Here is a 13,916-nt window from a genome sequence, read left to right on the forward strand (position 1 = left end):
TGGTTTCGCTTCGCATTGTATCTGAGCCAAGGTTCATGGTTTGTCTCACTCTGTAATGAAGGTTTGTTCATAGTTTACTGTTCCTGGCTTATCTGGGGAAAACAAACCAGGAACCCATGTTTCCTTTCCTTACTCAACTAATGAAAGTTGTAGGAACCCTGTGTTCTTCTTCATCTGGCTACTCTGAATTTGCTGGACCAGGATTGCTACTTCTGAACTGGGACATATTTGGTTCCACAGTGAAAAGGCTGAATCAAAAAGAATTTTCTTTCTGATTTAAATAGTTTGTCCCATCAAGTAGTTGTTTAGCATCCTGTTTATTGAAAAGTGAACTGAGCAGAAAAAACCCTAGACCAGAAGAAAACGTAGTTGGTTAATTATTACTGGGTTTATTATCCCTCTTCCTCATACTCCCACCATTGTTGGATTTTAAAAAAAAGAATCCTTCCGTAATATTTGTTTCCTCCTTGTGTTTTGATGTGTGTCAGAAGGGCAGCAACTGAGTTAATTAAGGCAGTTGTTTTGCCAAGTCAGCAAACTGCCTCCTACCATGCTGAGTCATCTCAAAGAAAAGGAAGTCACAGAGTCATTTACTGTATGGACTTCAGTCCCTAAAGGCCTTGCAAAAAAACCCCAGCAACCCAACCCTCCAGCTGTCTAGACATATTCAGGGTGTAGCTACACATCCTTATATGGAAATGTGCCTCCCCCCCTACAATTAAAAAAAAAAATCCCCAAGGGCACCAGAACTAGGAAAGGTAAGGATGTGAGTGTATCCTAACTAGTTTGTAATATGACTAAAGAGGAACGGTCGTAGGCCAAGAAGATAATGTATTACATTCAGCTGCAAAACAACTCCTGCCTTTTGGAATGAATGACTAAATCTGATTGATCTACGGCTAACAAAGGATTACAAACACTAATTTTAGGTTGAATAGATGAGAATGACTTGTGGCTAAGTGGAGTTCTGGTGAACAAAACCCTTATCTTGCTCAGTGTTTGGGTACAGCTGCAAAATGAACAACTCTAGAATCAGATTCCAGATGGTAAAAAAAAAATGGGCCGGCATGCTCTTGTTTTTTGGTGTTAGGCTCAGATACCTATCCGAAAGTCGCAATTAAGGGCAGACTTAAGGAGAGGAGGCTTTTATTTGGTATGCTGTAATGTTGTTCTAGCTATTCAAAAATAAGAAGCAAGATCAGTGACTATGTTGCACAGCTGTAGCAAAAAAAAGTCTTGTCGTACCTTTATAAGGCTCCATCTGTGGTGTACATTGAAAACAGCATACTACTTCAAACTGTCATGGCTTCCCTCAAATAATTCTGGGGGCTGTCGTTTGTTAAGGATGCTGAGAGTTTCTAGGAGACTCTTATTCCCCTCCGAGTGCTACAATTCCCAGAGTTCTCTGAGAAGAGAGATTGACTGTTAAACCATTCTGTGAGAGGAATAGGAATTTCTTAATAAACTATAGGTCCCAATATTCTTTGGGGGAACCCGTGACTTGTTCCAAGTGGTATGAAATTGCTTTAAGTGCATAGTGCAGATGGGGCCTAACAGATCTCCCATGTAATCCCATGCATGCTTTCTCAAAAGTAAATCCCACTGAGTTCAGTAAGGGTTGCTTCCAGGATTGCAGCCTTATTGCGGCTCAAGTTTTCATAGACTAAAGCCCACTTCATCAGATGCAGCCCTTCATAAAAAAAGAACTCTTATGTAGTCCACTCTTGTCATGTCCCATTATATGAGCACTGCAGCGGAACATTTTGTTTTCTTTTTTAAAGAAGCATGTTGTGATTAGCCAGGGAAAGGTGGTGTTTTAAGTTTGCTTATGCTTTAGTCCTTTGGGGCTCAAGTTAACTTCTGCTGATGTTCCCTTGTGAACTTTTATCCTATTAAAGTTTTGTTTTGTGACGGCCGAATGTCTCAGTACAAATTAATCTAATCTAATTTGAGCACAGTGGTTTAAGGTCACCACACTGTACATTAAATAGAATTGGAATTAATATTTAATTATCTTTAAAAACACTGCTTTGCTTTCTTCTTCTTTTTATAAACTATGTAATATTGAATCTCTAGCCAAGAGACGGCCTTCCTACCTAGCCAGCTTCTTCTCTTTCCACGCTGGTTTAATTTTCTCAACCCCTGAAACCTGAGATGATGCTCCTGGGGAGAGGTGGGCTTTGATTATAGGATACCTCAGCAGTGTTTTAGAGGGGAAAACAAGTCGATGTGGTTATAACCAAGCCTTTGTATTTAAATCTCTGTCTTCCCCTAGCTGGAAGATTCATTACTGGATTTCAGAGAAATATGAATAACCTTTTATACTGGGGTGGGGAAGCCGTGCCCTTCCAGGTGTTGTCAGACTTCAGTTCCCATCATCCGATCTAGACTATTTGTCATGCTGGCCAGGTCTGATGGGAGCTGGAGTACGATCATCATCTACAGCAGGGCAGTTCAACCCCTCATACCAAGTGGGCCACAAGAATACTTCGATACAGAACCTGTTTTAAGCAGTGTGCAGCCTGCGATTAATGCTATTTCCCAGTTGCCCACCAAATATATGCTTGTGCAGATGGGATGTTTGCAATAGCGCAATGCTGAATCCCACCTGAGTTTTCCATTGATAAAAACACCCATTTATGAAGCTGTCTTTTTTTCATGGTGGTTTGGATTTAGTTATTTATTATATGTGTAAACTGCCAACTCGTAAGAATATCATGGCGGCATACATTAAAACGATCAAGACATTCCAAACCCTCGGTCTTAACGGACTGGCAAATGGGTAGCCGTAGCCTGGCATGTTACGGCTTGGGGTTTGACATAGCATTGTAGAGTTGAAAGGGACCCTGAGGGTCATCTAGTCCAACCCTCTACAATGTAGGAATTCTGAGTGGGCTCAAACCAGCAACCTCCTGGTTAACAGCCAGATGCACTGACCCATTGTGCCACATTTTTCTGGGCCCTGAGCACTGTTTTTCATGGGTCCTGCTGCGCTCTGTTTCTGCACCTGGATTCAGGCAATATCATTTGAAGTGAGGGCATGGCTTTGTAAGATGGTTTACATTTTTTGTTTTTTTTAATTCTTTACACGGGAACTGTGTTGCTGTTTTTTAATTGTAAAATTGCCTTGGGAGCTGTTACGGCTGAAAGGCAGTCTATAAAGGCAGTCAGTCAGTCAGTAAGTAAGTAAGTAAGTAAGTAAGTAAGTAAGTAAATAACTAACTAACTAACTAACTAACTAACTAACTACATCCTGCCAAAGCTGCGGTTCCTTCTGCCTTGGGTCTGTATGGCCTAAATGCTAATCTCTTCAAACAGGTGGGAGAAAAAAACTTGTGCTGACTGGAACAAAAAAAGGCTTGTGCATCTTAAAGACGACTAACCGAGTGCTGGTTCTGAGTGCCATACCTAGTCCATTAATGTATTCCCACAGTAGCCAACCAGATATGTCTGGGATACCTGCAGTCAGGAAGTGAGAGCAATAGCACACCACTACTCAGAATCCTGATGCTGCTTCTGCAGGTCCCAGGTTAAATCTCTAAGTGCCTATCCAGACAGGGTTGGGAAGCCTCAGGCCCAGGGGCAGGGCATATGCAGCTCCCCAAGTTTCTCTGTCAGGCCCTAAATATTCCACCTTTCATTAGCCCTGTGTGCAGAGTGAAGGGAGTGGAGCATACAAAAGTCCAGAGAGAGAATAAACTGTAAACACTTTACTGAAGTCAATTGAACAGGAACAGGAGGGGAAAAAAAACATAGCCTTGTCTGTCTTAAGTCAGGCCTACACAGGGAGGGTAAGGGGGTGGGAGAGAAACTCCTTCAGAACCACTTTTCTTAATAGTAATAATAATAATTTTATTTTTTATACCCTACTCATCTAGCTGGGTTTCCGCAGCCACTCTAGGTGGCTTCCAGCACATATAAAAACATAAAATGTCATTCATTGAAAACTTCCCGATACAGGGCTAAACTCAATTCTCCCCAGTCTTCTTCACTGAAAACTACCTCCGAATTGACTAGAACCTACAGACAACCAGTCTGCTGCTAGCCAAAGAACAGAATCAATGCCTTAGATTACTGACTGAGTGGTCCATGCTGTTGTAATTGCCTGACTCGCATGGGACTCTGAGAATTCCTCTTGCATGGAGGGAGCATAGGGAGGGGTGTGTGTAGAAACTAACTGTGGCGATCACACAGGGTCCCCGGACGTTGCACCATCTATTGATCCCTGTCCCACCACTTTATTTCTCGCTGCCAGCACCTGGGCCCTACCTAGTACAATACTGAGTCCAGCCAGGGTTCAATTGGAACATAAACTTTTGTTTATTTATTGCAGTTTAACAAGTGTGTGGTTTCATAAACGGTACTGGTCAATTACAATCATGGGGTGCCTATCCAGACCTATAACTTCTGCTACCTGCTCTCACTCACTAAACCACCTCTCAGATATTTACATGTCTTCCTAGCCCCTAACTATTCCAGACTCAGCTTATTTCGCTACACTAACTCAACCTACCCACAAACTCTAGCCCAGTTCACTCCCACTCCAACCAACCACCCAACTCCCAACGAACTCCTCCCTTTGCTCCTCCCAGAGCTGGTTTTATAGTCCCTCTGACTCCACCCCCCTGGATCCTGATTGGGTAACCTGTTTAACTATTTCACCTCCAGCACTCTCATGTTAACACCACACTAACCTACAGCACAAAGGTAACATTTGCATCCTCTTCCCTCAGCTCCCCTTTGCCCCTGACCTCACCCACCTCTGGCATGTGGCCATTGGAAGGTTGATAAAGGTTTCACGCCTGTGAGGAAGGGCTTGAAAAGTCTGTCTGAAACCCTGGACACCTGCCTCCAAGTCAGTGTAGAATATGGTGGATCAGTGCTCTGTCTGTCTCAGGCAACTTCTTAATATTATGGTGGTCGTATACAGCTGTCAGGACTAATAGACATTGATAGGTAAAGGGACCCCTGACCATTAGGTGCAGTCATGACCGACTCTGGGGTTGCGGCGCTCATCTCGCTTTATTGGCTGAGGGAGCCGGCGTACAGTTTCCAGGTCATGTGCCCAGCATGACTAAGCTGCTTCTAGCGAACCAGAGCAGTGCACTGAAACACTGTTTACCTTCCCGCTGGAGCGGTACCTATTTATCTACTTGAACTTTGACATGCTTTCGAACTGCTAGGTGGGCAGGAGCAGGGACCGAGCGACGGGAGCTCACCCCGTTGTGGGGATTCGAACCACTGACCTTCTGATCAGCAAGTCCCTAGGCTCTGTGGTTCAACCCACAACACCACCTGCGTCCCTCAGTAGACATTGATAGATGCATCTTAAAGAGATGGTGGGGAGGTAGTTTTATATCTTTGTTTTAAAGCTGCTTTTGTGCAGCATGTTCTCAAAAGCAGCTTGCAATAAATTCATTAAATAGGAGGAAACTTATTAGAAAACCAGAGGTGGTTTTGCGGTGCTAAAAGACAGTTAAGGCTCCAGATTCTTGAACGACACTAGCTTGTGGTGGGTTCAGACAGCTTCTCTGAGCAAATCCACCGAAAGCATTTCTCCCCTTCAGATTGCTAAAGGAAAAGACCCTGAGTGGTAGGTGGTTGAGTGGGCAGGCCCGGAACTCAGCAAAAGCGAGGCTTCAGCATTAATCTGATTAAGCAGCCTCTATGGGAGGGTGATTAAAATGAAAACCAAAGCCCTTTACCAAAGTAACCAAAGAGTAAACCAAAGTGTTTACTCTGGAGACGGCATGATTTCTGGTAACACGGGGTTTCTTTGAGGCCAGCAGTCTGATTCATAGATGACACAGGCATGAAGGCACAATTCAGCTCATGGATTAAAAGCAGAGACCAAAGGGTTTAGGGGGTTTCCTAATTGATGTCCAAACTGATGCTGCTCATTCTTCATAGTTATTCATTTATTACAGTTGTAACAAGTGAAGCTACAAGCGCTTAAAAAACCAAGGGCCCTTTTGAATACTTGCAAGCAACAAGGAAGCAAACGGGGACCTACTCACACCTTGATTCTGGACGTGCTGCCACCCTGTTCTCCAAACCTGGAGAGGGCAAGGAAAGGATGTGGGCCTTAGCAGTGGTGGCAGGTGCCTCTGAGGGCTCTGCCAAAGCATATTCTCTCACTGGTGGTGGGAATGGAGTGACTAGTTCCGGAACCCCCAGGACTGAAATGAGTGATGGCTTGTGGGGAAATATGCTCTACTGAGACTCTGGGAAGGCCTGCCACCTCCACTAACCTGGGGAGACAGTGAATGGTAGTGGGAGAGATGGGCACTCAGCAAAGCCGACTGGAAGAGCAGCTTATACTGTAAGCTCAAGGGCCTCCTACAGATTTCAACACATGTTGATTTTTTGACAGCCCTCCCTCCCCAAATATTTATAGTTGCCACACTTGGAAGGTAAATAGAACTGCCTGGCTGCCAAAGTGTTAATGGTCTATGCCAGCCCTGAAGTCTTGGACTACAGCTCCTATCAGCATAACCAATGGTGAGTGATTACAGGAGCTGTAGTATAAAAACTGTAGGACATCAGATTGGTCTACGGAAAAGCAATATATAGTTCAAGAAGCAAACCTAAAGGGTTAGTTGCTTGAGCTGAAAGCTCGTTTCAGTTTCTGCTCAATCTCTATATTGATAAGAATCAATGGTGTCTCGCCCTTCCTCCTTCCTCTTTGTTCTGATGAATAAATGACTCACCAGAACTTTGCCACCAACTAGGGCCAGGCACAGTCAGACTCACATGGAAACCCACCATCCTCTAAAATGGAACAATGATGCCCAGAAGACCTGCCCCTTAACAATCATTTCCCCCCGAGGAACTATTCTGCAGATGTCTAAAAATGCATTAAGAAACATTTAGGCATTTTCCTTTATGTGTATAAAAATAGCAACGGAATGATACATGAACAGCCAGCATCCATTCCAAGAGTAAAAATATTTGCGGATGTCCAAGTTCTTTTTGCTGTACAAAGTTCTCGGTCGCCGACAGAAAACGGCCTTGTATATTTCACAAGTTATTTATTAGAACGTGGGATATTTTCTTTCCTGCTTCTAGATTATCTTGGAATGTGATGAATGTGACAAGCAGAGAGGAGATCCAAATCAAAACACATAATTTTAATGAGTGAGAAATGTTTTGTGGGCTGTTTCTTGGTTAGTGAATTGAAGTTAGTGAATACATGGCAACTGAGAGTCATATTAACTGTTCCCACATTGATCCCTTTCCTGATTAATTCTGGCTTGCTAAGAACACCCCCCCAAATGCATAGCACAGCCTATTACATTCATGCACACACCATTGATTACATCTTAAGACAGCCAAAACACGTATATTTCTTTCCTCTCTCTTTTATTTAAAATGCGAGGGAATATAGTGGGAGAGGATTCACAGTGGCATATTGGAGGAACTTTCTCATATCAAGTTAGACCACTGGTCCAGTATTGTTAACGTTGGCTGGGTTTCAGACAGGATATTCCCAGTCCTACCAGGTAGCAGGTGCCCTACCACTGTACAGTGCCAGATTAAATGCTGTGGAGGCTCCTTAGCAGTCAAAATCTCAGGGGCCTCCTTGCAAATTATCTCCTAATATGTTCTTGTAATTTTCTTTCAAGATCAAATAAATATTTTGATCCTATGTTGTGGGGCCCCTAAAAGGTGTGGGGCCCATAAGCCTGTGTCTACTCTCCTATCGGGTAATCTGGCATTGCCACTGAGCTACAGCCCCTTTCCTGAACTTTTCCTATTACCACCATATAATACTTATCCCAAGCTTATAAACAACCGCTTACCTGGCATCTGTGGTAAACAATACAAAAAGGCAAACATGGAACCTTTAACATTTTCTTCCTCTTTACGCTCAAGTGGTGAAAATGTACGTGAACTTAATCGCAAGGGCTGGTGTATCCCATTTGACAGTCATTTTCCCTTTCCCTCTTGAGCTTTCAGGTTGGACAGGATGTAGATATTGGATACAGTGAAAATACTGGTTAGTTTGCAAGACACAATCATTGATCTGTCATGGGCCACAAATGGACAAAGCTAAGACTTTGTATCAGTTCATATATTACACTCTACAGTTCAAAGATGAGACCAGGACCAAGGTCTCTGCCTAGAAGAGGGGTGGTGAACTGAACCTGGTCTGGATTTCCCCACCTTTGATGGGCCATTTTTACAGGTGGGCCAATCACTTGACACCCTTATGACATCAAATGTCCCATTTGTAGCATGGTAAGCTGCACTAGGATGGAAAATCCATCCCCAAGCAAGTGGAACTTGATGTTTCCACCTATCAGTACCTATGGAAATGGCATGTATACTTACCTTCTTTCCAGCTTGCACACTCTGGAACGTACATACAGTTATGTACATGCATTGATTTATTTGCTGTCCAGATGCAGGTAATTTCATGCAGACATAGGGTTCACACATAACATTCGGCTGCTTTAGACTAGAACTACGGTACATATAAGGGCAGCACTCTTTAGTTGCTATCGCAGATAGATTTCCAAATTCATCCACAATACTTTCCCCTCCAGTGATCAATGGGATAGCCCCACTTGCATTTACTTGGCTGTATTTTTAGCAGAGAATTCATGCGCCAATCAGCCTTTAAAATGGAATTGATGCTGGAGGAAATTGCCTAGCATCTTTATTTTTTAAGTGGATACGAACTGCATTATACCAGCTGGCCTTTGGCAATTAGTTTTGCCTATTTAAAAAATAAAGGTCGGGGTGATCAAAGTTGAAATGTACATGAGATGCTTTAAAACACACATTCATTTTTTAAAGGCAAGGCATGCTTCCTTTAACATGGGAGAAGAGACATGACTGGTGGCTGAACCAGTCTGGTATGCAGATGGTAAAGCTTTTGTTTTCCATTTCTGGATTACATCTGTCTTTACTCATTTGACTCCAACCAGTAATTCTGTTTTCTAAAATTTTGTCACCAGTCAATGCTGCTGTTTTCTTGCAGTTTAGCATCGTAATTTTGAACAGATTAAAGGATAGAAACAGCATCTTAAATGGGATTAGCTTTGTTTCCACATTTGCAGTTCCAGAACCGTAATGCCACATCAGGATATACATGCCTACCTCAAGAAGCACTTGTTCACTCACCACAAGACTAAACCCATGTTATCTACAGCCAGTTACAGCACTTTTGTGATAACAACAACAGGGCAAGTTGTCATTGGCTTTGAGCTTCTCTTTTTTTTAAAAAAAACTCAAATGTTTCTACTGAGTTTGGTTGGTTGTTCTATGATGGTTACTAGATAAAAAAAGCCATGCATGACCCATGATTTCTGTACACCCACACCTTTCTATCCAGCCAAGCGAGAGCAGAGCTGGCTCACTGATGAGGCAGGGTGAAGCCCCACTGCTTCTGCCACCGGTGGCAGAATGTCCCCCTCTTGCCAAAGTCAGTGAGAGGGGGTTGTTCTGGCGCAAGGCGTTTCCGCTTGTCTTCTCTGCCTCTGGGGCAGAGACGAGCGTCAAGGGGCTTTGCAGAACGCCGCCTCACTCTTGCCAAGTTTGGCAAGGAGGAGTGCTCCGGTGCACAATGGAAGTGGTGGTGGTAGGGTGGCCCAATCCATTTTTGCCTCTGGTGGCGAAACAAGACAGGCCACTTCTGAGCAAGAGGCATGATCAGACAACAATGACACATTCCAGACAGACAAAAACACTCAAGGAAGTTATGAAGGAGGGCTGGGGATAGTGTAGACTGAGAACTCCAAAGGCCAGACAAGAGGAACATTCAGTTTCTGGTCCCGATGTATGCCATCCCTGCACTATGGGATGAACCCACAAAAGTGGTTGTCACTTCTAAAAGGGGCTGGTAGCCATGTGCATGCGTGTCACTTCAAGAAAGCATACAACCTACAATTCAAAGGTGCATTGGGTTATACTCAGACGAAAGTTGTTTATTTATAAGATTGCTTACTCACTCTTCATCATAGGAGTCCCGGGGCAGCTTACAATATAATAGTTGATAATATGGTAGAGCCTTAAAAGGATGGTGCAACAATAAAACTGCTAGCACATCTGACTGCATGGGGTAAAACAAATGCACAAGGATCCAGACTTAAATTTCCTCATGTATACATGAAGCTTCAAACTCCTCTTTGGTAAAACTATATAGGCTCACAGGGTTATGTTCCCTTTAAGGGGCAGGAATGGGAAAGAAGCATCTGATTGGTGCTGTGGGTACTTTCCACTTTGATAATAACATAACATGACTGAGAGCAAAGGAGAAAATCTACAAGTCTATGAGCATTCAACACCACTCTCTCCTGCATTTCATTAATGGTTCACAGCATTAACGGCAGAAGCAACAAACACAGGAAACAGCTCATTTCTTGGATGCCAGCACAATGACCAGCAGGTAATTAAACTAAAGAAAGCTTTTATAACAGAACAGGGTATGCAAACCTGGTGAGGTGGCTATTAAAGTGAGACCAACAACAGAATTTTAGCTTGGATGCATTTCTTAACTGGGAACTGTGTATGCTGCTTATAGGGTGAAGGTGTTCCTGCACATATCTTGGCTCTGCATATACAGTATATACCGTATTGGCCTGAATATAAGCCTCACTTTTTTTACCAAATTCTGACCCTGAAAAGTTAAAGTGCCGCTTAAATTCGCGACCTTACAAAAATTGGCTTTTACGATATCGCTGCTGAAACAGACATACACTAAAACGGAATGGGTGTGAGTGTCTGCGGAATTTTAAGGGAGCAGCTTATATTCAGGTATTGTCTTTTTTTCTCTCTCCCCCCTTGAATTTTAAAGGTGTGGCTTATATTCGGGTGCAGCTTATATTTGGGCCAATACAGTACATGGGGTGGGTAACTTGTTTCTCAAATATCTTTGGCCTAATTTATTGTAGGTTGCAAAATATACCAAGAGAGCCTAGTTCGGTCAGAATCGAGTATATACTTCCAGAGTTAATGTTAAATACATTACTTCTGGTAAATGAGCCACCATAGCCACTAGAGGGCTGTGAAAATTTGAGAAGATGGTGAAATGGCAATTTTGTGGGCTCACTGATTTCCATGTCAACTAATTTAATATACATCACCACCTGCCAGCAATGCCCACCAGTTAACTGGAAAAAACACCTTAAGGGAGCACTTAAACAGGGTTTTAAATAAAGGTAACAGCTGGTTCTCTCATCACAAAAGGCATCCATTTGCTGATGTACTAGATCTGCATGGTAGCTAGGCAATACTTATTAGAGGACACCAAGTGTTTTAAGTTGTGCTCTGTATTTGAGTAGTACCCTCACTAGTGAATAATCTTTGCATCTCCCTTATTACGAGTATGTGAACGTGCAAGACCACACAGCAAAGGGCTACACTGAATTCAGACCTTCCCATAACTCCATCGACAGAGGACTACAAAATCACAATTTCCAATTTTTAAACCCATGTAAGCAGGTTTACTTCTCAAAGTATGCATTGATTTCAGTGCTGAAGGATAGGAATTGTTTTAGTAGCCGCCTCCCCAATCGTGATCACTGGTGGACCGCCCCAATATACAGACACACATTCAAGAGTAAATATGCTAGGCAGGATGTAAATAATGATTCCTACATCACACACCATGTACAAAAATAGAGGATATTTCACTCACCTTTTCAAGTGAAAAATGTAGGCAAAGTGCTGTTCCTTTACAGATCGCATACAGATGACCAACATCTGTAAGGTTCTCTCGCCTCTTTGTAACAAAGTCAGGCAGAATTTTTCAAACTTTTCCAGCTCAGCTCCCTTTCCAAGTTTACACCTTCTGCCCCCACTCCTCAAGTGTCAATCATCTCCTCCATAGGTATCTAAGGGTGAGGAACCTGTGATTCCAACTCCCAGCAGCCTCAGGCAGCTTGGTCAATGGTCAAGGATGATGGGAAGAGCTGGAGAGTCAGTTTCCTCTCCCCAGGCCTACAAAATTCGTTTAAGCACAGCTGTGTCCACTGCAGACTATCCAGGACTTTGGGTGGTAGGTAAGACATGCTGTGTCTAAGGGTCTTTACACCCACTCTTCATTCATTTCAAACCTGACGGGGATCCCATCCTACAATTTGGGAACTAGAGCTCCCAATTATCCACTTGGGGCAAAACATTTCTAGGCACGGTTAAAAATTCATTAATCTCTAGAAAACAACCAAACACAAAAAGAAGGGTCACAAAGCAAAGTCATGACTATAACATGACTAGAAAGATATACCACACCATACCACCTGACTAGATTAAGTTTGGGATCCCCCATCCCTACAGTTTTGGACGCATATGAAAAGATGACTATTAACAGTGGTTTCCTAACTATATTTCAGGGAATCCTGGAGTACCTGGGAAGCTTCTCAGGGATCCCTTAATGAAAATATCATTTGTGGCAATCAATTTTACAACTGCAGAGGAACAGTGGGAACACCCTTAAGGTCAGCCTCAGTTGAAGTAGGGGGAACACAAAATCTAGCAAACCTCATGAAAATTTGAAAGCCACTGTTTTGCTAAACTATGTGTAGAAATTTCAACTACTCTAAAATTTAGTGAGACTTCCCCCAGTTTAATATGTCTTGTACCATATTACTTAGTAAGAAATTTTGGGGGAGTCATCTTTCAACCAAGGCTATTTATAATTTTACAAAACACTGCCAAATGCAGGAATATGGCTGAAATGAATATTTAGTCAGGAAACATGTTGTAGTTTTGGAAGAGAACATATCATAACACACTGTACATGAGAAAATTAAGAGCTGCAGAGCCACTGATTTACAATAATTCCCATGTTATATGATCTAGATGCATTTTCTCCATGTGGTTCACTGCACACTGCAATTAAACTGAGGATTCAATCTCAACATGATCTTGTCTTTTCCTTCACTATAACTGAACTTGAATACAAAGTTATTCAATGTCTTTTGGAAAATAATAGCACAAGTATAAACACAATCATCCACTACAATTCAAAAGGCTAACCCACTTTCAGGATAGAGGAATCAAAGAAGTCATTTGTGTCTTATTAAGGTTTGCTTGGCATAGTAATAATGTAAGAATTACTACTTCAAAAATAAGGTCACATTAGCCACAACTAAAAATGACTGGGTCTGCTGTTTAATCTTCAGTCTACATTTTAGAGAGGAAAGTTTTCCAAACTTTTGAAAAAGAGAATAACATAAAGATGCTCAACAACATTTACTCTTCATTTTCCTTGAAAACAAGCATACTGCAGTGCTAAAAAAAATAATTCAAGTGCTTTTTAAAAAATAAAAAGCAGGATGTATGACAAACGGAAGCCCACAACTCTACTTGGTTCTGGAAAAATTAAGGCAGATAAGCAAGACGTTGTGATTCAAATGAATCTCAACTCAATAAGAGGTCTGCATGAAAAAAAGTGAGCAATGAAGGAGACGGTGAAAAATAAAGTACACATAAAATATATAAGCAACCCTACAGATCCCACTTAGGTATAGGCTGATCCAAGTTTTTCTGTTTTAATCCAGCCACAGGCTGGGAAGGTTCTATGAACTTTGATGGCTAGTCCATTAACATTCAGTTCTACAAATCAATCTTCAGCATTATCTTATTTAGCATTATGTTTTAACTCCCCCCGCCCCCCAGTACTGGATGAAGCATTACCTCTCACCAGCTGGCAGATTAGTCAAGGCATTTTCAGTTTCCAGTGTTCACAATATCCCTTCCAAGTAATTTTCCATTTAAAAAAATCTATCAAGAATTTCTAGATTTTAGTACTTGGGTCATATAGCATCATATCCCATTCGTACTGAAATATGGGACTAAAAACACTTTTGAAATGAACGAGGCTATATTCACATTCTAAGCCAGAGGTCTGTGCCACATGAAATGCAACATTTGTCTGAAAGCTCTTTCCACATCACTGGTTTGCAAGC

Source organism: Podarcis cretensis (genome assembly GCF_951804945.1).
Source record: "Podarcis cretensis genome assembly, chromosome: 1".
Classification (NCBI taxonomy): domain Eukaryota; kingdom Metazoa; phylum Chordata; class Lepidosauria; order Squamata; family Lacertidae; genus Podarcis; species Podarcis cretensis.